This window comes from Urocampus carinirostris, chromosome 7, assembly GCF_059441175.1.
Source record: "Urocampus carinirostris isolate Australia breed hairy pipefish chromosome 7, RoL_Ucar_1.0, whole genome shotgun sequence".
Classification (NCBI taxonomy): Eukaryota; Metazoa; Chordata; class Actinopteri; order Syngnathiformes; family Syngnathidae; genus Urocampus; species Urocampus carinirostris.
In genome coordinates, this window is record NC_142355.1 from 32027348 (window position 1) to 32053971 (window position 26624).

Below are 26624 nucleotides of genomic sequence, written 5' to 3' on the forward strand. Positions count from 1 at the left end.
CATGTCGTATTCCGGGGGTTTGCTGTACATATTGCTGAAATATTAGTCTATATATTCATGCACTTTTAATCATCACAGTTCATTGGTAATACAAAACAGTCATCACTTCAGATTTTTTAGTTCATATATTCTTCGTGGTTTGCTGTCCCGCCAGAGTTGTAATGCCTTCTCAAGGTCCAATCCATTATCATCCTCCTCATAGCGTCACCAGGAATATAATTTAGTCCATTTTGGCAGAAAAGTATTTTTCTTGCTAGGATTATTCTTTTATTTATTATCTTTCGTCGAATTGTTCGCATCAACACACGTGTTTTCCTTGCCTCCGCGATCTTCCGAAGAATTTCTCCGTCGTTTTTTCGTGCCGGAATTATTGCCGTTGTTATCACTTTCTGCATTATGTTTCGACCTATTACAGACAGTGAAGAAATGACCAATTTTGTGTTGATTTTCACCTAATACTAACTGTCTTGCTCGACATGAATGAGGTTTATTATAAAAAAAAGTTCAAAAATTAAGTAGTTTGGACGTTCACTGTAGAAGGAAAAATACATGCAAATATAATTAAGTAGAATAATACATTTTCTTATTCAAATAATTAATTCATTTTCTGCATTAACTTATTTTTGGTAATATACTGATTAAAGGGATAACCACAAACCTGTCTTTTTTCATTTTCTCCTTTTATACTTTTTCTTAACTTCTCTATACAACATAATAATTCGTAATGTAATGCATCAAAGCAAGTGAGACGTTTGAGAGCCGGCTCTCTTGAATGAGTTGAGCCGAAAAAGCCGGTTCTCTAAAGAGACGGACCACTACACAACTCGAACTCGTTTGACTTGATTGTTTTGCCGTTTCGTGATAGTCGGTGTATACCGGATGGTACCCATAATTGACAAATTTGCGTTTTTCCGTACAGATTTGCTTGTACGTCGTACACGTCTTAAAATGCATAAGAAACATACTTTGTACGGCAAAAACGTACAGGTTGACTGGTATGCATACGTAACCTTCACTCAACGACAAGCACCACAACAATGACGTCATCTCCAAGCAACTAGATCTCGCTTGCCGAGATCGCCGTGCAGACAAAAAATCGAACCGCGAGTCCAAAACAACATCTGCCTGACGAAAAGTTTGGAGTGCGGTAAATCTTTGTTTAAAAAAAATGTAATCAGGTAATAATGACAATTTTGTGTCGAAAAAAAGTTGCGTCCTGAGGACGCACATTGATTTGACACTAAGCGTCCCCAGCAAAAATGATGCGTCTAGGACGCAGGGACGCAGGCAAACAAGAACACTGCATATTAAACGGCAACGTTATTGATGCAAGGAATGCATTGGCGTTTTCCTAACATAAGGACAAAACTGTGTCCTTTAATTTAATTTCATAACCCGGTTGAAACCTACCGGCCACAAAACATGTGTCTACATTTGCCAATTAGAAGTGTTGGGTTCCTCCACATAATCATTAGGCACTAATCCTTGTTGCCACGGGAACGCCACAATCAATCGTTATGCTTTTTTAATGAACCAAATGCAGAAGACCTTGGGTTAGAATGGCCTTCTTTCCAACTAGGTGGAGAGGTGTAAAGGATATATTCATTTTATTGAATTACTGTAAAAGAGAGGGGGTGGCGAGGCGGCTGACTGGTTAGCGCCTCCGCGGAACAGTTCTGAGGTCATGGGATCATATGGGTTCAAATACAGCTACCAGCCTTCCTGTGCGGAGTTTGCATGTTCTCCCCGTGCTTGCGTGGGTTTCCTCCGGGAACTTCCACATTCCAAAAACATACATGCTAGGTCTAATATATTTATAGTTTGCGGTTATTGTTTTTCTGCCTAAAGTAAACAGCACTTGTACGACCAAGATCCATTATCGTAAGTCCTACATTTCTGCGAGCAAAAAAGGCCCTCTTGTTGGGAAGATTGCTGTTAGGCCAGCTTAAAATGAAATGCACGGTTGCGGCCATGATCTTTTATACCTTGTCAATTATTGTTGAGATCATGGGCAAACAGTGCATTTTGGGGGGTTTGGGCTGCTGAAGTGTGCTATTGTGGCCTATCTAAAGTGAACCTGCCACGTTCCATTATCTAAGTATTGCTGAGATTGGTGACTGAGAATTACAAATTTGTTTCATGCTTGGCAGGCTTTTGAAATATTTCTGCGTGCATGGGCTGGCAAAGCGTATTGTTTCTTCAGTTCAGGCTGCTGAAGCATGCCGTTTTGGCCTGCGATCCCGTATCCCCAGTCAACAATTGCTCAAAAAGCGAGCCAAAAGAGCAATTTTTTTCATTTATTTCTTGCACGCCTAAAATGAGCTGTACTGCTTAGGCCATAATCCATTATCCATAGTCCATAGTTGCAGAGAGCAGGGACCAAGAGAGCAAATATGTGACATACACTGCATGTCTTTTTTCTGTTCTTTCCGCCTAAAATCAACATCACCTGTGCAGCGGGGATCTAGGATAGCCAGTTGATTATAATAGCCACTAAAATGTGCCATTGTGGACAGCCTAAGACGAACTGCACTCTTTAGGCTGTGGTACATTATCAATATTCAACTATTGCTGAAAATGGAAGCTGAAAGATTAAATTTGTATCATGCGTGGGTTTTTTCTCTCCTCCTAAAATGAACAGCACCCAGTGTGGCCGCGATCTTTTACCCAAAACAGACAATTGCTTAGAGCATGGACCTGTAGAGCGTATTTTTTCCATATCGCCCACTGAAGTGATTAATAAAGCAAACCGCATTGTTTTCGCCACTATTGCTAACCGTGTTTCAAGAAGTTCATTTTATTTCTAAATCTAGCAAGTGGTATATATCAAACTTCAGACAGCCCTGAATGTGTATTGGTTTAAGCAAGGGGAATATTTTGATTTAACTTTTAATTCCCGTCCCCACCATGTCACCCGGATATAAACTGGGATTCAAGTAATAAGCGACAGGCCACCAAAAACCAACCTATTCTTTTTTAATTGCCTCCAACCCGCTCACCCCTTTCACACAAACTGTCGGACCCCCACCTTTGGACCGACACCTTTACAGCTTAAACTTCATCAAGCACGTGCGCGAATAACCAATTTTTTCCCCCACAGCCTCCGTGAAACGCCTTTCAATATACTCCTTGCCCGTAGCAATTTTCCTGGCTCACTTGGACCGGGGTGGCAATATGAGGGAGCAGACAGTGGCCCTCGGGGGCCTCATTATGCCAGACACGCCAGTAATGGAGCTCTGGGTCTACCTGGCTCATGTGGCTTTTCTCATATTGAAATGGAAGCGAGAGGCAGCGCTCCCGACACTGTTAATAAAAAAGGAATGGCGGGGAAAAAAAACGCTAAGGGCTTTTCTATGGGATTATGAGAACTGGCCAGGAGTCAAGGAAAACGGGTTGGGTTGGGTGGGAGGGGGATTTGATGGAGCCCCGGTTTTGGGGTCCGCCGGGCCCTGTCTGCCAGTTCCCACAACACAAGGAGCCTTTTTTCTGCTGCCAATCACAAACAGATGTGCCCGGCACTACCAATTGGAACTTGTCGCTCGCCGCTTCAGAAGAGGAACAAGAAGTCGGTATGACCAAAATACGAGTTGTAATCACAGGGTCCCCTGAAAAGAATTCCTGGCCTTGATACTGGAGGCGGGGCTTGCCGTTTCTGACAACTGGGCGGGACTTTTTCCGAAAACAACTTACCGTATTATCCACTCTATAAGGTGCACTGGATTATAAGGAGCACACAGTAAAAGTAGTAGTAGTGATATTTTCTTCATATAAAAGGCCCACTGGACTATAAAACAAATGGAATTAAAACTACCGTAAGAGCTAGACTTGCATAAAAAATATATAAATACATTCAAATTAATGAAAAATATAGAACATAAATTAGCAAGATGACATCTAGTTCCACCACAAGTCATTTTAGAAAAAAACAATGGACATTTTTCATGATGACCGATTGCATTCACCTATGCATGCTCGTTTGGCACTTCCTGATTGGTTCCCTGTCCTACTTAAGATGTGTTTTTTCACTCGCCTGTTGTCAGTCTGTCAGTGAACCTCTGTTTCCACAAGGCGAGCATTTTTGGCCCTGACTCCCGTCGGTCCCGGTTTCACCCGTTTTCCACCTGTCCGTTCCTGATTTCCCCGTTAAATCTCCAGTTACGACCCGTTTTTTGACCCCCACCACGTTTTGATCTCCCGTCCCGGCTAACGACTCGATTTTGACCCCGACCACATTCTGCTTTCCCGTCCCGGTTAACGACCTGTTTTTCCGTCTACTACACTACGATCTCCCGTTCCGGAAAATTTACTTCCGCTTTCGGAACATGTTCCGATTCTGTGAGCGGCTTGCTTCCCGCGCCCAGCGAGCACCGGATCGCGGGAACTGCCTTTCCTCTATACCTCAATAAACTTGTGATTAACATTTCGCATATGGGTCCTACTTCCATTCTGGTCGTTACAATATTAACCACAAAAGGCTGCTTGTAGACCACTATGTTTCTCAAAGGCAAAACAGTGACCAGATGTTGTATCATTTAACAATTATCCAAACATGACTACATAATTTTATACAAAACGTTACCATAAACATACGTCTCTACTCAAGTCATCACAATTGCGAAACAATTGCAATGAGCTGTGGAAGTTGGTGTTGGTTTAGTTTCTTTTTAGCAATAAAGTGATATGAAATGTAAACAAAATATTACGGTTCACGGATACCTAAACCACTTCCTGTGGTGTGCTTCAGGCATATATGGCACCCATCCTTCCCCAGGCCATATTTTTGGGTAGGGTTTTACTCACCTACATGAAACAGTACTGGTTTCTATGGTTACCAGAAGCAGGAGGAGCATCCTGATCTGACTCAGATACAGCACCTTCATCATCTGGTCGCAAACGTCATCCCGCTCTTTAGAAAAGAGCCGGATCTTGGCATTGATGCGAAGTGGTGTGTGACAATACTGATAGTTCCTAAATCACTGAGGACAAACTCAACCTATTCTGAAATTTAGAGTGTGTCATGGTTGCCATGGCGCCCAATTGGCCCCGCCCGTGTGGCGCCAGCTGCGGCTCGTTGACAGATTGGCTTTCCGTCTATTTAAGCTCAGTGCTCTCATTTTTCCTTTGTCAGTCTGTCAACTTACCCCTGCCCCGCAAGACGTGGGTTTTGACTTGGTCCTGTTTCCTGTTGGTATTTCCAGTCCGGTATTGGTCACGTTTATTTTTGTCCTGTTTAATATCGATTTCCAGTTTTGTTCCAGTCTATGTTTGTCCTGTTTATTATTCCTTCCAGTTTTTGTTCACGTCTTGTTTGTCCTGTTTATTTTTGATATCCTGTTTCATTATCATTCCTGTCTGTCCACCCTGTCCGATATCGACCCCTTCTGTCCGATACCGAATCGGGAAATCGGTATCGATCTCGTCGGCTTCCTATCATTTCATGCCAGACTGCTGCCTGACGAGCATGAACTCCGTGAAATAAAAGGCTTGTGTAAGAATGTCACGCATTTGGGTCCTGAATAAGTAAGCCTGTTTTTTCCAAATTAACATCATACAATACACATTGCATCACTTGTGGCTTGATATACCAAGATAGAAAATTTGGTGGTTCTGCCTGCACAACAACACAGAATTTGAATTAACTCAACCCAAGTATCCCATTTCTCCATTTCTGACCTCGAATTGTGTTAATTTTCCATAAACAATTTCTAGAAAGCAACTAAAAAGCTACGCTAATGCTGCTGTTGAGGCAACACTCTCCCTGCGTTTTTTGCCTGCTAAATATTTAACGCGACCACAATGTACGCCCTTCGGCGGTTAAAATTTACAAATAACTCATCAAAGGAGAATTCCGTACCCTCGTGGATTGCTGCTTGCAATTAACTATTAATTTGATGGACTCAATCAACACGCACAGGTTTCCCGAAAAATGCGCTCACCTTGTTATTTTTTCACCCTCGGCCAACCGCTATCAGGCGCGGTCATCTGTTCACCCCGCGGCGGGAAAAATGGAGAATCGAAACTGCTGTGACGTCGTTTGGCGCTCGATTTAAGACGAGACATCACGGGACGGCGACTGCTTATTATATTGATCTGATTTCATCTGCTTAGCACCGGTGTAGGCGCATAATACGGATTAGATGGTAAGCAATCTTTTGGCATTATGTACACAGAAAATGCCGTATTGATCACGAGGGATGCGTTGAAAGGGAGTTCTTCGGCTGAAACGGAAGATAAATAATGGGTGACGCATGTTAGAAAACTAGAAAAATGAAATAAATATATCTATATCTAAACCTTAATAATTCCATACACATACCGATGCCCATTCCTCTCCAGGCTGTTTTTGGGGTAGGGGTTTACTTCCTACATGAAAGAAATTGTCATAAACCAGAACAGGATCAGGACCCAAACGCGTGAAGTTATTTTACCGGAAATGGGGAGTCATGCACGCTAGGCAGCCGGTCTTGCATGGAACGGCAGGAAGCCAGAGACCGACGAGATCGATTCCAATTGCCCAAGTTGATATCGGACAAATGGGGTCGATACCAGATAGGACGGGACAGACAGGATAGATAACAAAACAGGATATCGAATATAAACAGGACAAATGAGACGGGAACGAAAACTGGGGAGAGTAAAAAAACAGGACAAAAATAGACGGGAATGAAACTGGAAATCGATATTAAACAGGACAACAATAAACAAGAACAATACCAACAGGAAAACAGGAGTCAAAACCACGTCTTGCGGGGCAGAGGTTTGTTGACGGACTGACAAAGTAAGAGAGAGCGCACTGAGCTTAAAAAGACGGAAAGCCAATCTGGCGCCACACAGGCGGGGCCAGATGGGCGCCATGGCAACCGTGACAGAAATTGTCCTGGTTTCCATGGTTAACAGTAGCAGGAGAATCGTCCTTATCTGACTCAGATACAACATCTTCATCATCTGGTCATGTAGTTTTTAGATGTAAAGCGCCTGCTCTCCAGCCTCCCGCCTAGCATTGACGGGCAGCGCCGTGTGTGATCCAATGCAGATACTAGATCCTATATTACTGGGGAAAACTATTTTGTTGGAAAACTTTGTGTCTCACATTGTAAAATACACACGGCATCACTGTGGCTTTCATATTTTTGTTAAAAACGATGTTACGATGATGTTACATCCAAAGATCCTAAAACATATAAAGTAATTTGATAAAAATAAAGGAATAAATAAAAAATGAATAATCTTAAAAAAATCAATAGATATAAAAATAAAAAATATGTACCATACAAAAAAGTCCCAATTGAATTGAGAAAAAAACCCAGATAAGATAAATCTCTCATCTCATCTCATCAGCTGCACCACTTATCCTCAGTAGGGTCGCGGGGGTGCTGGAGCCCGTCTCAGCAATCATCGGGCATTGGGCAGGGGACACCCTGAACTGGTTGCCAGCCAGTCGCAGGGCACACGGGGACAGACAACTCACTTGCTCATTCACACCTAGGGACATCTCGGACCGGCCAATTCACCTGAAACGCATGTTTTTGGAATGTGGGAGGAAACCGGAGTGCCCGGAGGAAACCCACGCAAGCACGGGGAGAACATACAAACTCCGCACAGTAAGGCCGGGAGCTGGATTTGAACCCACACAGGAGGTTCCCACGACCTCAGAACTGTGCCGCACACGCGCTAACCACTGCGCCGCCGTGCTGCCTTAAGATGAGATACCCACGCATGACACAAATTTAATCTTTCAGCTTCCATTTTCAGCAATAGTTGAATATTGATAATGGACCACAGCCTAAAGAGTAGAGATAAGATAAATACATAATTATAAAACTAATTAAAACAATGGATCGATACAAAAATAAAACATAATAAATATAAAGATAAATTGATTTTACAAAATTAATAAAAACTTAACAATGGAAAAAGTAAATAAAAGTGTTTTGATTAAAAAAAAGACAAAAAAATATATGAATACTGATAAACTGAACAAATAAATACATCAATATATGAAAACGTACACAATGTATATTTATATTTATATATATATATATATATATATATATATATATATATATATACAAAACTCAATTCCAATGAAGTTGGGAAAGTGTGTTAATTGCAAATAAAAATTGATCCAAATAAATTGCAAATTCTTTTCAACCCATATTTAAATGAATGCACAGCAAAGACAACATATTTATTGTCTTCACTCATAAACTTTATTGTTTTGGGAGAAAATCATCAACTCTGTAATTTGATGACAGCAACACGTGCCAAAATAGTTGGGACAGGTGTCAATAACTACTCAGAAAGTGGATGAATGGAAATCAACCAACTATTTGCAGGTGAACAGATGAATTAGCAACAGGTGAGAGTTGTTACTGGGTATAAAAAAGGGAGACCCGAACAAGCTAAGTCATTCACATGCAAGGATGGGGCGAGGTTCACCTCTTTGTGAACAACTGCGTGAGCAAATTGTTGAACAGTTTAAAAACAACATTCCTCAAAGTACAATTGCAAGGAATTTAGGGATATCATCATCTACAGTCCATAATATTGTGAAAAGGTTCAGGGAATCTGGAGAAATCACTGTGCGTAAACGGCATGGCCGTAAACCATTATTGAATGCCCGTGACCTCCGAGCCCTCAAGCGGTACTGCATTAAGAACCGACATCAATGTGTAAAGGACATCACCACATGGGCTCAGGAACACTTTGGAAAACCACTGTCAGTCAATACAGTTCGACGCTATATCCGTAAGTGTGGGTTAAAACTTTATGTTGCAAAGCGTAAGCCATTCATCAACAACATCCAGAAACGCCGCAGGGTTCTCTGGGCCCGAGCCCATCTAAAATGGACTGATACAAAGTGGAAAAGTGTTCTGTGGTCTGATGAGTCAGTTTTCCAAATTGTGTTTGGAAATTGTGGACGTCGTGTCCTCCGGTCCAAAGAAGAACAGAACCACCCAGACTGTTATGCACGCAAAGTGCAAAAGCCAGCATCTGTGATGGTATGGGGGTGCATGAGTGGCCAAGGAATGGGTAACCTGCACATCTGTGAAGGCACCATTAATGCAGAAAAGTACATTCAGGTTTTGGAACAAAGTATGTTGCCATCCAAACAGAATCTTTACCATGGGCGCCCTTGCTTCTTCCAGCAGTATAATGCCAAGCCACACACTGCACGTCTCACGACAGCGTGGCTTCGTAGTAAGAGGGTGCGGGTGCTTGACTGGCCTGCCTGCAGTCCTGACCTGTCTCCCATTGAAAATGTGTGGCGCATTATAAAGCGCAGAATAAGACAAAGGAGACCCCGGACTGTTGAACAGCTGAAGCTGTACATAAAGCAAGAATGGGAAAGGATTCCACTATCAACGATTCAACAACTAGTCTCCTCACTTCCTAAACGTTTATTGAGTGTTATTAAAAGGAAAGGTGATGTAACACAATGGTGAAGAAGCCCCTTTCCCAACTACTTTGGCACTTGTTGCAATTATAAAATTCTAAGTTTATCATTATTTGCTCATGGAAATAAAGTTTATGAGTTTGAACATGGATAATCTTGTCTTTGTGGTGTATTCATTTAAATATGGGTTAGAAAAGGTTTGCAAGTCATTCTATTCTAATTTTACTGACATTTTAAACTTTTTCCCAACTTCAATGGAATTGACTTTTGTATATATATATATATATATATATATCTATATATATATATATATATATATATTTATGTGTGTGTGTGTGTGTATTTATATTGATGAATACAGTAATCCCTCGGTTATCGCGGTTAATGGGGACCAAAACCACCCACGAAAAGTGAAAATCCGCGAAGTAGCGACGCCCCTTCAAAAATGCTTAAAAAAATAAAAATAAAAAAATGAATACAAAAAATATATTATTTTATTTTATTATTATTTTTTAGACCCGTAAAGCTCTGAACCCGCGAACGTGGAACCGCGAAGTAGCGAGGTCCCACTGTACATAAATAAAAAGTAATTTCATAAAGAAATAAAGAACAAAATACATTAAAAAATTACCAAAACTATAAAATTCGACATGAATAAAACGTGATTCGATAAAAACAAAGAACTAAAGATGTAATCATTATTAAAACATAACTTAGGAAAAATAATTAGAAAAATAACAGAAAATAAACAAGTTAAAAAATATATATATAAACCAACTCAACAAATGAAAAAAAAATACCACATACTTCACAAAAAATAATAAATACATTTTTAAAAAACAACCGATGCGTACTGTGCTCGCGCTCCAAATGTAGCAAAGGCAAATACAAAACCATAAATATGAACCCGGTAACGAGACCTACTGACACTAAAGTCATTACTCAAAGACGTGGACGTAAATCTATCGATCGATCTCCTGTTAAGAAGCGCATAAAAACATCAACACTTCTTATCAGTCGGCCTGGGGTCGAAATTCTTTCTCCTCATAAAGTCCTCGATTGCGTGGTGCGGCAACTCTAACATTGCATCCTGTTCTCGCGATTTCCTGTGGTGTATCTTGGGCAAGTACAGCCTGGTGACGCACATCCCTCTCCAGGTCAATATATGTTTCCAACCGGTCTCGAACCGGGGACCTTTCGTGTGTTAGGCGAATGTGCTAAAACTGGTGCTAAAAAAATGAGGAAAAAACCCTCCTAGTCTGTGTTAATTCAACAATGCAAATCCCTCACCTTCCCCCAAAATAATCGTGTCACAAAAAAGCTGTCCATCCCAAAAAAACAAAAAAAAAGACGTTTATTTTCTTAAATGTAGCAAACGTTCTTTTTTTTGTCTGTTTTAGATGTACTAAAGAACACAAAGAGTATAGGGCTGCAACTAACGATTGTTTAAATAATTAATGCATAAAAAAATACATTTTTATTTTGTTCTCTATTCAAATATTTAAGTTTTGGTTATGTATGTATATATATATACCGTATTTTCCGCACTATAAGGCGCACCTAAAAGTCTTAATTTTTTTCAAAAGCTGACCATGCGCCTTATAATACAGTGCGCCTTATATATGGCTCAATATTAAGTCGCAAGGCCTCGCAACTTACGCAACAGCCGCCGACTCGATTTTCCCCCGAACGTGGAGTAGTCCGCGGTGTATGCTGGGATTTATATACCGGCGTTTCATTGGCTAACCAATGTGTCAATCATCATTTGAATCGATCGCTATTGGCTGAAGTTATTCGGAGCCTCGGATAGGCTAGAGGGCCAAAACAAACCTTGCAATCGGCGGAAAAAGATGCGTCAATCATCAGTTAAATCGATCACTATCGGCTGAAGTTATTCGGAGCCTCGGATAGGCTAGAGGGCCAAAACAAACCCTGCAATTGGCCGAAAAAGATGACTCTGAATAGCAAGCTTGCTAAAGTACGCCATAAAGAAACATGTTTCATTAGTCTGTATATGTAAATATTTTACTCTCCTGGATTTACTTCACTCACGGTTGTAAGAAGACCATGGTTGCGTATCATTATTGAACATGAGAACTTAGGTGAGCTATGCGGCTTTATATTTTCCCGGTATCTTGTTTTAGAACGATCTTGAGCTGTGATGGGTTGAGTGAATTAAACTCAATTCCAAGTATTTATTGTCATATGCACAGTAAAGTTGCGAGCGAAAAAAAGAAAATAGAAACTAAGGAATGGTTGGCATTTCTTGAATCCCAAGACTTTAACCTTCCGAATGATATTTGAAACGATGCATTTGAGTGACATCGTACGGACCCCGCATCCGCACGTGTCTACGACACGTATTTGCGTCTTTGCAAGCTTTGGGAATGTTAAGGGGGTAATATGTTGGACTGAGCGCCTTATAATCCGGTGCGCCTTATCTATGGAAGATTAAGGACCAAAAACTATTTTTTGGGGGTGTGCCCTATAACCCGGTGCACCCTATAGTGCGGAAAATACGGTACTTGTATATAAAAAAAAACATCATCCTCTCTCGGATGGGGGTGATAATAGAATACCCAACTTCGCAACAAAATTTAATGCACTTACTTGCATTAGTTAAACGTGTTTATTGGCTAAGAAAATTTAGCAACCCAATCAATCCCTAATAAAATTAGTTGACAACACTTTTAACAATCAATTTTAATCTCTCGATTCGTTGTTGCAGCCCTAAAATAATTAAAATGGTTGCATTTTTACCTATCTAGATCATTTTGACGAGGTCACTTTTTAAGAAGCTTGCATGCTGAAAAAGTGTGAGAACCACTGAGAATGACTAAGAATTAGTTTTTAGAGTATTGAAGAATCTACAAAGGATCTTTCTTACAAATAATCCCGATGACACTAGAAAATAGCTCAATGTTTTATATTTTTTGTTGATAATTTTGACTGGGTCATTTTGTCAAACACGACACATCAAGCCTGTTAGAACTTTAATTTACCCGAAAAATCGCAGAAACCTAAGATATAATTTCAGAACCAGTCCACAGGTTTCTTAGTTGGTTTTAAGGGGCTGGAAACCCAAGCATTAGCTAACTAGCATAGGTTTCTATCCTCACTTTGTGATCCACACCTCAGAACAGATAAAAGTCGTATCCCGGGGCTCTACTGTACACAGATCATTATGGGTAAGCTGGCATACTATAGCTAGCTAACCTGAAAAGTCGATCAAACACAGAATAAAGGCACCGTTAGAGTGACACGAGGCTAACCAAGAAAATCTCCTTCCCACTTTTATGAACAAGCACAAAACGAGCACAAAAGTGTAAGCAGCATATGGAAACGGGAGGCAGGGGGATAAAACGCGTGGCAATACTTTGTGGGTGTCCTGCGCCTGCAGCGTCAGACTCCATCTGTTTTCAAGGGCTTCCACTTAGACGCATGGACCTCATTATTTCCAACACTGTGCGAATATCTATTACGGTGGCATAGCGTATCAAGTTGCCGAGCGATGCCCGGCCTGCAACGTTGTTAAGAAACAAAAAGCCGCCTAGCACTCAGCGGGCGGCGCATTAAGATTGTGGCGTAAGGGGTAGGGCCTTCACATCGCGTCCCCCAACCTCTTTAGGAGATAGTCCATTGTGGCCCACTGTACAGATCGATGAATTGGGTCAATAGATCATTAAGAAATCCCTCCGTGCCCGAAATAACACGGGGATGAGAGTGGAGATAAGAGCTCGGATCAATAAGGGTGGACGATGAGAGGTGGACACGGCTCGGGAATGAAAGGACGGACCCATTTAAGGGGACGCTCATCGGGATTACTGTGTCCTAGCCTTAGGAAAACTGATAGGAGACCATCCTATCACCCTGAACTGGTTACCAACACTGATCACAGAACTGAAAGGATCCCGAAGATCGTTGGTCTAAAATTATCGAGAGAGACGATAAGGATTTTACTTCTACTTTTGTTTTATTTTAAAAAATATATGGTTAAAGATCTAGTTGCAGCTTAAGATCCGCAGGTCCAAGAGCGTCCTCCATTCGGGCCCCGGTGCTTGGAATGCTCCGCCCTGAGATTTGATCTGCAACCTCAGTGGAACTATTTAAATCTAGGCTTAAAGCATACTTATATTTTCTAGCTTATGAATGACCTATAATTCATGTTGACAATATCTGTTTATCGTTTGTTATTGGACATCCGTTACAGCCTGGTCATCCTGAAAGGGGGATGACCTCATGTGCGGTCCCTTCTCAAGGCTTCTTCATTTTCCTCATGCCGAGGATTTGAGTTTTTCCTTGCCCTCATGTAGGTTTTTAGATCAGGGATGGTGTAATAATAGTATGTGGTTTGCAATCATCTGTGGTCTGTGAAGCCATTTGAGACTCTTTGTGATAAAGAGCTTCGCGAATAAACATTACTTGACTTGACTAAGTACGGGTGCACAAAAATAAGGTATTAAATCGTGAAGAACCTGAACAAAATCGCGACTGAAATAAATTTGGGGGTCTTTTCTCTTTCTGTTCCGACCGTCTTGGATTTATTTGCCCATTTTTTGGCTAAAAGAGCTGCATTGCTGGCTTTGATGGCAAGAAAATCACAATGGACTTGAACAAGATAGTAATGTCATGAAATTGAATGATTATCAAATCGTGTTATTCCAATCTGTCTTAGTAGAACCTCATCTGAATTTAGCCCTTATTTCTGCTAATGGAGCTGCTAGTTACATGAGGGAATAGCATCACTTGGGTGGCTGGGATGTCGTGATGTTATCAAGTTGAAAGATGCTCTTTTTTTGAAAGGATCCCAAAGATTGTTGGTCTTAAATTCTCGAGAGAGAGATTATAAAAATGTTTCTTCTACTTTTGTGTTATTTTCAAAGCCTAACAAACAAACAGGAGAATAGAAATGTAGTCACGCCTTAAGTAAGATTGGTCTAAGCGATGATATTCAATCGTGAAGGACCTGAACAAGATCTTGTTGTCATAAAATCGGTCAAATCGATTTTGGGGTATATTCTTTGGTCTGCATCTAGTCCTGATTTTAAGCATCGCAGTCGCTAGCCGCATTGATATCATGGAGTTGAAAGATCCTCAGATTGCTTTAGGTCCTGTCAGCCTACACATTTGTTAACAGACCCGTCAGCCAAATTAGCACACTGCGTCACTTTGGTGGCTATTACACCATAAAGGACTTAAAAATATTGTGATTTTCTCAAAATGAAACATCATCAAATCACTTGAGGGACCTATTGTTTTATCACCTGGCATAGATTTATCCATAATTATTGCGAACGCAGTTGATAGCTCCAATTGCAGATAGCATTGCTTTTAAGGCCAGGAGATCCGGAAGTATTTAAAGCCCCAGTGTGTAATATTTGACCACTAGATGGCACTGTATTGTGAAACGTGAATAAAAAAATCAATGCCAAAGAGCTCAGCGTAGCAGCAAGTTGTTTTGTGAAAGAAATACCAATTTATCGACCTATAATTTTTTTAAATTAACATTGCTATGATATTTCAAGTATTTTTGCCTAGTATTCATATCATTGTTTTTATTTTCTTTACTGAATCAACATTTTTTAAACCACTAGGAAGCACTATATATTACACACTGTCCATTCACACAAGATCACAAACAAAGAGTTTTTGTAAAAGTATTTTTTCTACTAGCAATGTTGCTTTCCGTAAAAAAGCTAGTCAGAAAATTAACATTCTTTTTTTTTTCTGAACCAAAACAAAGGCATGATTTACATTCATTTTGCAACATCATTATTTTATATTCTGGGTTATAAAACGCAATAAAAAATGATGGATAGACGTCCTGAACGTTAACTCAAATGTGCTTCTGTATCTACAAAAAAATAACAGACTTTCTCATTGAAAATGAATTTTTTTTCCTTCTGAACCACAAAGGTAAAAGTCTTTTTTTTTCAATTATTTAGCTACATTCGATTACATGCTGATTATAAAACACGGTAACTACTATAAAATATGATAAGTACACGTACTGATCACTAACTCAAGTACTGTATGTTTGCATCTGTACAAAAGCTAGCTTAGTTTTTTTCTAATGTAAAGTAGCACTGCTTTCTTCTGAAACAAAAGGTACAGTGGCTTGCAAAACTATTTGGCCCCCTAGAAATGTGTGACCTTTAGCCACATTTCAGACTTCAAACATAAAGATATAAAACTTGAATTTCTTGTGAATAATCAACAATACGTGGGACACAATCATGGAGTGGAACACACTTTATTGGATATTTTAAACGTTTTAACAAATAAAAAACAGTTTTGCAGTTCATCCAGAGTGATCATGGGCCTCTTGACTGCATCTCTGATCAGTTTTCTCCTTGTATGAGCTGAAAGTTTAGGGGGACGGCCCGATCTTGGTAGATTTGCAGTCGTCTGATTCTCCTTCCATTTCAATATTATTGTTTGCACAGTGCTCCTTGGGATGTTTAAAGCTTGGGAAATCCTTTTGTATCCAAATCCAGCTTTAAACTTCTCCTCAACAGTATCTTGGACCTGCCTGGTGTGTTCCTTGTTCTTCATGATGCTCTCTGCGCTTTAAACAGACCTCTGAGACTATCACAGTGCAGGTGCATTTATACAGAGACTTGATTACACACAGGTGGATTCCGTTTCTCATCGTTAGTCATTTAGATCAACAATGAATCATTCAGAGATCCTCACTGAACCTCTGGAGTATTTGGAGTTTGCTGCACTGAAAGTAAAGGGGCTGAAATATTTTGCAAACCCACTTTTTTTTTTTTTTGTTAAAAACATTTAAAATATCCAATAAAGTGTGTTCCACTTCATGATTGTGTCCCACTTATTGTTGATGCTTCACAATAAATTACAGTTTTATATTTTGATTTTTGAAGTCAGAAATGTGGCAAAAGGTCACAAAGTTCAAGGGGGCCTAATAGTTTCGCAAGCCACTGTAAATACTGTTTCAATGAGGCCTCATGCTGCTTATATTCAGATACGGCTTATGTATGTACAACATGTTTTTTTCTTTTAAAAATGTACTAGTTGCGGCTTATAGTCAGGTGCGCCTTAAGGTCCAAATTTATGGTATATGCTGGGTTCTTAAACACAATATATATGGTAAAATAGAATAAATATACATAGAGAGCACTGACTCAAACATGTTTCTACCGGTCGAGTGTCGTGACTACAGATTGTTCATCTAATTCCGTGTATTTTTATTTTCGTGTGCCTTTTGTTATTGCTCGGTTATAATACACGGTAACCGCCGTGATATGTACATACAGAGCACTGAATCAAGCATGTTCAGTCTTGTTGACTTTGGTGACCACAGATGGTCCATCTAATTTTGTGTGTTTTCACATGTGTGTGTCTTTCTGGAAAATAATCCGCATTTATGCTTAGCCATGGTTGAAGCTAATGGAACTAGAGTGAGGCTAATGGAACTAAATGCTTCGATGTCTTTAATATATCAATACCTGGCCAAGGTTTGAGGACTGACTGCATAGTTGGTGAACGATGGAGAAAATATGATTTGGTCATTACCAGGATGCGAGGTGTTAAAGTGCGGCAGGTGGCGTGAAGGTAGGCACCGACCACTGCAGCCGGAACGGGGGTCTTCACCAAACGTGTCCAGCCGTGTGGGAGGAGAGTGTTAGAGCGGCAAATGGGAAAGCACAGCTGGATGTAAATCACATAATCCTTTTGGACTGGTGGGGTGGCAGCGGTACACCGATTGCCTCCCTTACATTCGCTAATACCCATGATTCTGTCTGGTTAGCTCATTAGCATGTGCCGTTTGTCTGGCAAAAGCACTTATGACGACTGGTGAGCGAGATGTTAAATGTCCGTTAAGCTAAAGTACGGATTAAAATAAAAATATGCTTCGTATATATGGCATACGGGCGTAATTACGCACAAGCTATTGACTGGTGGGTTGAACAGCAGCAAATGTCCTGGCTAGTGCTCTTGTGCGTCACGAATACAAAAAAGCTATTCATAATTGTACGCGTTGCTATCTCAATGCTGTTTTTTTTGTTTTAATGGAAAGGAACAGCTGAAACATCCATTTTTCTAGCTAGCTGTTTGTTTATACTTACACAAAATTGTTGGCTAACCATGTAACATTTATTATCAAGGTAGAGGTACAGTATTAGGGCGGCACAGCGCACAGTGGTAAGCACGTGTGCGGCACAGTTCTGAGGTCATGAGATCGGACCGCCTGTGTGAAGTATGCATGTTCTCCCCGTGCTTGCGTGGGTTTCCTCCGGGCACTGCGGTTTCCTCCCATGTTCCAAAAACATGCATGTTGGGTTAATTGGTCGGTACAAATTGTACCTAGGTTGGAATGAACGAGTGAATGGTTGTCTCTGTGTGCCCTGTGACTGGCTGGCAACCAGTTCAGGGTGTCCCCTGCCCACTGCCCGAAGATAACTGGGATGGGCTCCAGCACCCCCGCGACCCTACTGAGGATAAGCGGCGCAGATAATGGCTGGATGGATGGAGGTACAGTATTATGCTGTCAATCTACCTGTATAGTAATCAAGCTAGCTTGTGAATAAAGGAACAAAACACTATTTTATATCTTTCACCCATTCCTAAATGTTGTATTACAGTAGACCAGGAGGTTTCGGCGTATACAGCTTCCAATATTTTCATGTTACAATGCAGAGTATGTTTTTTTCTGCCTCTCGTCATGGCTTTCACCCCACCATACCACATCAACAACAAACTATTTTGCATGCCCAAAAACAAACAGTTGGCTAGCTAGCCACAGAATAAACTTGTCCAAGACAATCTAGCTCATTATCTATATATAATAACTCAAAATTGTTAGATAACCATTTCTTTAATTATCACGGTCTAGCTACAGTATTATGCTGCTAATCTACATGTATAGTAAGAAAACAAGCTAGCTAGCTAGCTATGGTGGAGTCCATCCATTCATATCGTATAACAGTACAGTGGACACCCGAGACACGGCAACTCCATCACATGAAATTTTCATGTTAACAGTAAGGAATGATTTGCCCTCTTTTATGGCTTTTTAGCCCTTTAAATTCAACCTTTGCAGTGTTTGGGTTATGATTTGAGGGTAGTGATGATGAACCAATTTGGGGGAGGCAAATGCAGAAGTGCTCGAAGCAAGGATGGTATTTATTGACAAACTCAGGACCAAAATACCAAACAAACAAGTGGGGACATAACAACTAACAAAATGCCCAAACAAAAAACAAAACTTAGAACCGGAAAATGCAAGTACAAAAGTTACGAAAATACCCACAAATAGACGAACTTGGCATGCTGATAAATATGAGACATGGATAACAGTAGAACGCAAAATAACCCGACAGAGTTTGCTGGACAAAAATGTCCTTTTAAAGGGCTCAAAACGATTGGGCCCAGTTCCAAACGGCAATTGGGGCCCTCTGGTGGTGGGAGGTATACCGGACCCTAACAGTTTGTGCATGCTGGCATGCTATTGGTTTGCATCAGGGCACCAAGTTAAACGACAATATGCTATTGGCTTAGCGAGTCAGAAATGCAATACTTGGGTTTTGTACTGTATTTGTTAACTATGTGTTCAGAATATGTGTGATGCTAAAGGTAGAAGAAAAAACATGATAACTGGTGTCTGGCAAGCGAGGCACTAAATGGCCCCTAAGCTAAAGTATAGATTAAAATAAAAATATGCGTTAAATATATGGCATATGGGCGTAATTATGCACGAGCTATTGACTGAAGCGGTTAAACAGCATTAAATGTCCTGCCCAATGCTTTCGAGCTTAAGGAATAAACTATAAATAAGCTATTCATAATCGGACGCGCCACGATCTAAAGGTCAGGGCCGGTGTTTTTTTTTTTTGTTTTTAATGGAAAAGCACAGCTGAAACATCGATTTTTCAAATAACACAGGGATCAAATTACTTTTGAATTGATTTTGATGGCTCATCATAAATCACCAAACCACTAAGGTTGGAGTAGAGTGTCTTTACGCTATAGCTAACGTTATGACCTAGAAGCATTGAAATAATTGCTATCCACACATACTCTATATATATTCTTATCTTACTATACACTGAAACGAGAAGCCCTCCAATTTTGGAATACAGCTGTATGATGACTACGAAGCCCATTTATTCCTTCATTTATTTAAAAGATTTAAAAAATGATTACTGTATGACAACTCTTGTAATAATTTCAAGACTGTAAATACAAATTAGAAACCTGTTTGCAATTACTCAACATCACATGAAATGCTGGTCTGCTGTTGGTTTGCATCATGGCAAATTAGCAATGCCAAAATGCTACTGGCTGAACTAACACCCACAATGCCTTTCTTTTCCTTTGGCATCGCACGTGCTTTGTAAAGACTTTGCAAGTCGACAATTGAATTCAGTATATTTAAATGGTCTGCATTTATCTAGTGTTTTTCAAGTCAATGAAAACTTCCCAAAGCGCTTTACAATGTGCTTTACACTTTTCCCTTTTACACACTAACCGATAACGGCGTCAGCCATGCAACTATCTGCTATCGGGGGCATCAGGGATTCAGTGTGTTGCCCAAGGACACTTTGACATATAACACAGAGGAGCCAGGAATCAAACCAAGCACTCTACCTTCTGAGCTAGTGCTGCAATGCATTTATTCGCTATAGGTTGTAAGACATAAAGGGATGTCAGATAGAGAATAATAAACATGATAACCATGAAAACAACGTGTGCGATTACCAATGAGGCAATTATTTCAACATAGGACAAGTGCGAGGTTCAAAATCAGTTTCATGTTCGTCCCACTATTTATAGCCCCCCCCCCTCCCTTTCATCCACCCGCTTCTTCACTTAACCAGCTAGATTGCAAGTTACATACATCAAAATTAAATAAAATGCAATTTCACTTCACATGAATACATATTTATAATGTTACTTGATCATAACTAGTACTTACTACAGACTATTTTGTTATAAGTTCTTATCTGATGCACCGGGTTTTCGGAACACATTAGCTAATTACCGTAGGCTTTCTATACCCTTTCTATATGGCAATTTCCCTTTGTGATGCCCACCTCAGAATGTCGTATCCTGGCAGTCTACAATAGTATATCGTGAAGTATCAATGCATCTACAGTATTAAATAACAAGAAGAAGCAGAAAACGGTTGATGAGAGCTATCAAAGACAAAAGACGGAGCGCCATAAGCAGTCGCTTCACCCTAAAGAGGAACAGCACGGCGTACCCGGCGGACATCTGTTTGCACAGGTGTGCTTACCCAATGTGATAAAGCTAGCTGCCGCACACACATTAGCCCAGCCACGGCGCCGATACCACCGCTAGGAACTGACATTTGGAGGCGGCGGGGGCACAGATGGAACTGATTGGAGTTTGAGGACGGAGTAAGCGGAGGAGAAAATGAAGGGATGGACCAAAAAAATGAAGGGATGGACCAAAACGTTGCATGGTAAACCGCAGAAGTATCAGCAGTGCATGCAGACTCCTCCTTTGATCGTGGAAAAGCCACATAAACGCTTGAAATTGGCAGCATGTGCCTCTGGAAAATGATAAGTTTTTAAAAGAGTGGCCACTCCTGAGTCACTTATCTATATGAGGGTACAATAAACCCCGTAGTAGCTTGTGCTTGTCTTTTGTTACTGTATATATGCATACATTCACCTGCGTTTTGTTCTAGTAGCCCATTTCATCAGAATGCCCCAGTTTCCGAGCAGTAACCAACATATTTCGAAGAGTGTCTACAACCGATCTCAGGAACAACATCTGAAACCTCAGTCCAGAAGAGTAAAGTCCTAGAAACGGCTAAGATACTGTGCAGACATCCCAACCTCCCAGGTCACTGGTAGAGAACCACAGTCTCAGAATGATACCGACACCATTCCTCCAGTGGTGAGATGGGTATTTTTTTTTACCATATATAGTATACAGAGATAGAAAGATAGAAAAATAGAGAGAGCGAATGTGAGAAAGTAGAATAAAGAGTGATTGCGAGAACTTAAGAGAGAGGGATAGAATGAGATAGAGTGAGATAGAGCAAGCTAGCAAGAGAAGAAATGAGAGTTTGACAGAGGTGGATCAAGAGAGAGATTAAGAAATAGAGAGAGAGAGAATGAGAGCGAGAGAGAACAACAGAGAACAACAGAGAGACAGAAAATAGATATTGAGGGAGTTATACATAGAGGGAGCAAGAGAGAGATGAGAGATAGATATCTTGAGAGATAGATATAGAGAGATAGAGAGAAAGATGGCGAGATAGATACATCAAAATAAGGAAATAGATGGAAGGAGATAGATCACGATAGTCGCATTGAGATGAAGAGAGAGATTTTAAGACCTATATAGACAGAAATTGAGATTGAGATAAATTAGTAGACATATAGGGATAGAGAGAAATATTTAGATATAGTGATAGGGATATAGAGATCAGGATAGCGAGAGAGATAAAGTGAGAGAGAAATCAAGTTGAAGAGATAGGAATAGGGAAATATATATCGTGAGAGCTCGAGATAGAAAGAGATTGAAATAGAGATTGAGGGACAGGGATCGAGTTAAAGAGATAGACAGAGAGTAGAGATATATTGATTTAGCGAGATCGGGATAGAGAGGTGAGATTGAAATGGCAATTGAAAGAGAGAGAGGGAGAGAGAGAAAGAGATAGAAATAGAGAAATAGAAATAGATATAGCAAAATTAATAAAGAGAAATTTAGATATGGAGATGAAAAAGTGAGAGAAAGAAAGACAGATTAAGATAGGGAATAAGAGAATGAAGGAGCTATAAAGACAGAGACTGAGATAGCAGGAAATCAAGACAAAGAGGGATTGATAGAGAAATCAAGAGTGGGATTGAAAAAGAGATGAGAAGAGAGAGAGAGAGAGAGAGAGAGAGAGAGAGAGAGAGAGAGAGAGAGAGAGAGAGAGAGAGAGAGAGAGAGAGAGAGAGAGGTGGGGGATGACAGACAGCAAGCCTAAATATAATGGCAAGTGACTAATTATTGATTCTGTTTTTCCATCAACAATAACCATGGCGTCACATTTGGTCATTATCTTTTTGATAATCATCATCCCAAAAAGTGTGCATCAAAACAACCAAGCAGATCTCATATAATGCCTCAATATTATCCAGATTTCCAATTTCCCATGCTTACTTTTGAGAAAAAAAGATGAATTCATGTACAAACAGGTGTGTGCCTGTACAGAAAATAACAAGGATGGAAAAAAAATCTGGCCTCAAGCCATTCATCCGAGTGTGGCCTTATGGGATATATCGGAGGTGGGGAGCGTCTGTTTCCACGGCGACCAGCACAAAGATTGATCCCGCTAACACGCCTTCTCGCTTCAATGTAAAGCGACGCCGTGCCTGAATTCATTTGTGGCGGGACGGGAAAAATTCATCCAAAAACAAGTAGACAACCCAGGCAATTCTCTTTATTTATCAAGCGCTCCTCTCACCACAAAATCGTTCTTTTTTTAAAGGAACTTCAAGCCATTTTAGATGACCTGACTGTGCGGCAGCGACAAGAAAATCTCCAACAAACGAGAAAGAAAATCCCATTTCACAGCCGCGGGAAGCGAGCAGGCGGGGTGAGAATCTTCTCAAAGAGAAATTGGTGCTTCGAATAAAAAATAAAAATGTAAAAAGAGACGCTCACCCCGACGTAACGTTTTTTTCAAAAAAGAAAACGACGACAGATTTAACGTAAATTCATTCCGCAAAAGCTTACCTCGGTCTGACAACTTGAAGGGAGGACGGCGTTTTATTAGCACTGGTAAATATGGCGTTGTTGTATCTTTAAACCTTGCACCTCAGACTTCAAATTCTCAAAATACGTGGGATCGACAGCTGGGGGTAAAATAATCTCCTTTTTTGTTACAGCAAAACCCCAGGATAAGACATGAATCCATTGTGAAGAAGGGATCGTGACGTCAAACTGTTGCATAGCGGGGGATAGTATTGTAATTAGCTCCGAACCTTCATTACCCCCAGTGGAAACATGAAAATAACAAAATAGTATACAGTAAACTACTACTTATGTTTAATATATCTGTTTATGGTCGAATACTATAATGAATAAATATACATGTAAAGGAAAAATTATTTTTATTAACCTTAAGTGTGAGACGTGAATTGAGCTGGTCTAGTGGAGTAGCGGGTGTATGCATAAGGGGGAGAAGACAGCGATGGTAGATAAAAAAAAGATTCCAAGACATCAAGAGATACACTGAGAGAGAGAGAGAGAGAGAGAGAGAGAGAGAGAGAGAGAGAGAGAGAGAGAGAGAGAGAGAGAGAGAGAGAGAGAGAGAGAGAGAGAGAGAAAGAGAAAAGTTCAACTTGTAAGGGTTGTCATGGCTTTATAATATTTCCTTGCTTCAATCTTAACAAAATATTGTCATCTCATCTCTCATTAGCCGTACCGCTTATCCTCAGTAGGGTCGCGGGGGGCTGGAGCCCATCCCAGCAATCATCGGGCAGTGGGCAGGGGACACCCTGAACTGGTTGCCAGCCAATCGCAGGGCACACAGGGACAGACAACGCATTCGCTCATTCACACCTAGGGACAATTTGGACCGGCCAATTCACCTGAAATGCATGTCTTTGGAATGTGGGAGGAAACCGGAGTGCCCGGAGGAAACCCACGCAAGCACGGGGAGAACATACAAACTCCGCACAGAAAGTCTGGAGCTGGATTTGAACCCACGACAGGTTCCCATGACATGAACTGTGCCGCACAAGCGCTAACCACTGCGCCGCCGTGCTGCCCCAACAAAATATTGTGTATAAAATAAAGACAACTGTTTCACCAGGTTTATTTTTTCCTAATCATTTACATGCAAAAAGCAAAGAAGAACGGTGAACTTGGGGAGACATTTGACACTTGGGTGCAAAAACATCAAGATAATAACAATTTTGGGGAAAAAAGCATTGTACTGCAAAGAGAGCAAAACAAAATAAAATCTTAATTACTTCGCTTAAAATTTCTCTGATTCAATACAATTGAATAATGCAATAGCAAGAACAATAATATAACCTTTACTAAAATAAAGACATTAGGAACAAAAAAAATCCTTTGTATATTTATGACATAGAATAATCCACAGTTATTAATTATTAGCCTACCCCGAACCATTTGGGACCCTTATAAGAAAGGTCACTCATAACCAACAAAATAATAGAAAATAGATGAACATACAAATGTACAAATAAAATAAAAAATTTTTATCTTATTTTGGGAATTAAATGAGAAAAAAACACCATAAAATGAACAAATGTGTCACGACCAGAACGGAATCAGGACCCAATTGCGTAATGTATACCACAAGTTTTATTGAAAGAAAGAAGAAGGGCTGAGCCCACGATCCGGTGCTTGATTCCCAACCACTTATCGATTTTTCTTGTGTTCTCTGTGCGTCTACGTTGGAAAATGATATGCAAATGCACGACCTTATAAAGCTCGGGAAAGTCCGGAAGCACAAAGTTATTCTGATTGGCTGCCGAGTATGCAAATTGCCAAACGAACCGACACTGGTATTGTGTTCATACTTTACGTTGTGAATACATTGATTTAATCAAGACCGTACCTATTCAACGTTTGTCACCTACAATGTTTAGTTTCAGCCAAGAAAAAAATAAATAAAACAAAATCTTATACTGATTTTAGTCAAAAACTATACAAGAGTTTGTGATATACACCAAGAAATACGTTAATTTATTTCTTGAAGTGTTTCTCACCGAGAGCAAAAACCATATTGCATGTCTGACAATTGGGAGGAATAACAATCCAAATTGTTTCCCTTGGGGGTGGAGAAATCGAGCTGCTTGGCTGCATCGAACCACTTGGGGGAAGGAAAAAAAAAAACATCTGAGTTGTCCCTTCTGGGATAAAGAAATATTGTGCTGCCAAGAAGAAAAAAAAAAAAAACATTGGCGGCACCAAAAAAAAAAAAAAAAAAAAACTGTGTCATGGGTGCCATGCAGACTAAATCCGGTTTAGGAATATAATCTACCTACGGAGTTAGCGTGTCATGGAGTTAGCGTGACTCCCCGACACCGAACTGCAGGAGGCAAACACATTTTACTGGCTGACCGCACTGCAGCCGCTCTGGATTTGGAATTCCATCTGCCGTGGAGCTCCAAAACACTTCCCGCAACTATAACCGGCTCCAATCTGCTCTCACTTCCCGTCGAGCCCAAAAGTCAGCGTGGGCTTCTGCTAGCGTGAAACCGGAGAGATGCACTGTATATATTTGCAAGCGCTAATGCTAGGCTGCCGGGCCGGGGCTTTAGACAGATGGTTCTGGAGAGGTAGGAGAGCAGGGAGGCACTTGCCTCCTCCGCCTCACTCTGTCTTTCTTACAAAATATCCGATCGATCTAATGGAACGGCTTATTCCGGCGCTAATAGCGGATGCTAGCATGACACGAGGTGGGAGGGCAAAGAGGTCTATAAAAAAGATTTCAATAAAGGTTTTTAACAAACAGTTAAGGACAATAAATCAGGTTTTCTACACCAAATTCAATAACTTTTTAAGGACTTTCAAAACCAATTTTCCAGTGCTATTTAAAGAAAAAAATCCAGTAAATTATGTATTTTGCAGAGCCACAAATATACGTTAGATTTACATATGCCATTTTTAATTTTGCGTGTACATTTATCGAGACATCTAATTTTTAGATCTCGAGTAAATCGTAAATATATTTGTGGATCCAAACAATAGGTGTGTAAACATTTTTGAGACTAATCTCTCCCCAAATAGGTGTTGGGTAAAAATGTAATATGTAGCTTTGTCATGATTACTGATGTGACTCACCTGTGCCCGCTCATTTGGCGCCAAATGCCTCGGACTCTAATTGGCTCCCTGTCCCTATCTAAACCCACTCCTGTCTGTCGCCTCTTGTAAGTCCGTCTGCAAACCTCAGTGTATACTAGGCAAGCCATTTTCGACCTTGACTACCACCTGTCCCGTTTTTGCTCCCGTCTGTCTCCGGTTACGACCCGTTTTTGATCCCGACCACGTCTTTGCTCTCCTGTCCAGGCTATCGACCTGTTTTTCTGTCCTTGACACCGCCATCGCTCGCTACAGAAAGTCCACTTTCGTGTTTGGATCACAATCCGAGTACGAGAGCGATTTGCTTCCCGCGCCCAACGAACACCGGGTCGCGCGGGCGCAGCCCTTCTGCTTACCTTTAATAAAACTTGTAAGTAACGTAACGCAATTGGGTCCTGTT

At 40.6% G+C, this 26624-nt stretch overlaps 1 protein-coding gene across 1 annotated transcript in view; it reads right to left on the reverse strand.

The window, feature by feature from the left end:
* plxnb2b (plexin b2b) overlaps window positions 1-26624 on the reverse strand; it is a 357777-nt gene that overhangs the window by 191591 nt on the left and 139562 nt on the right. The window lies entirely within an intron of this gene.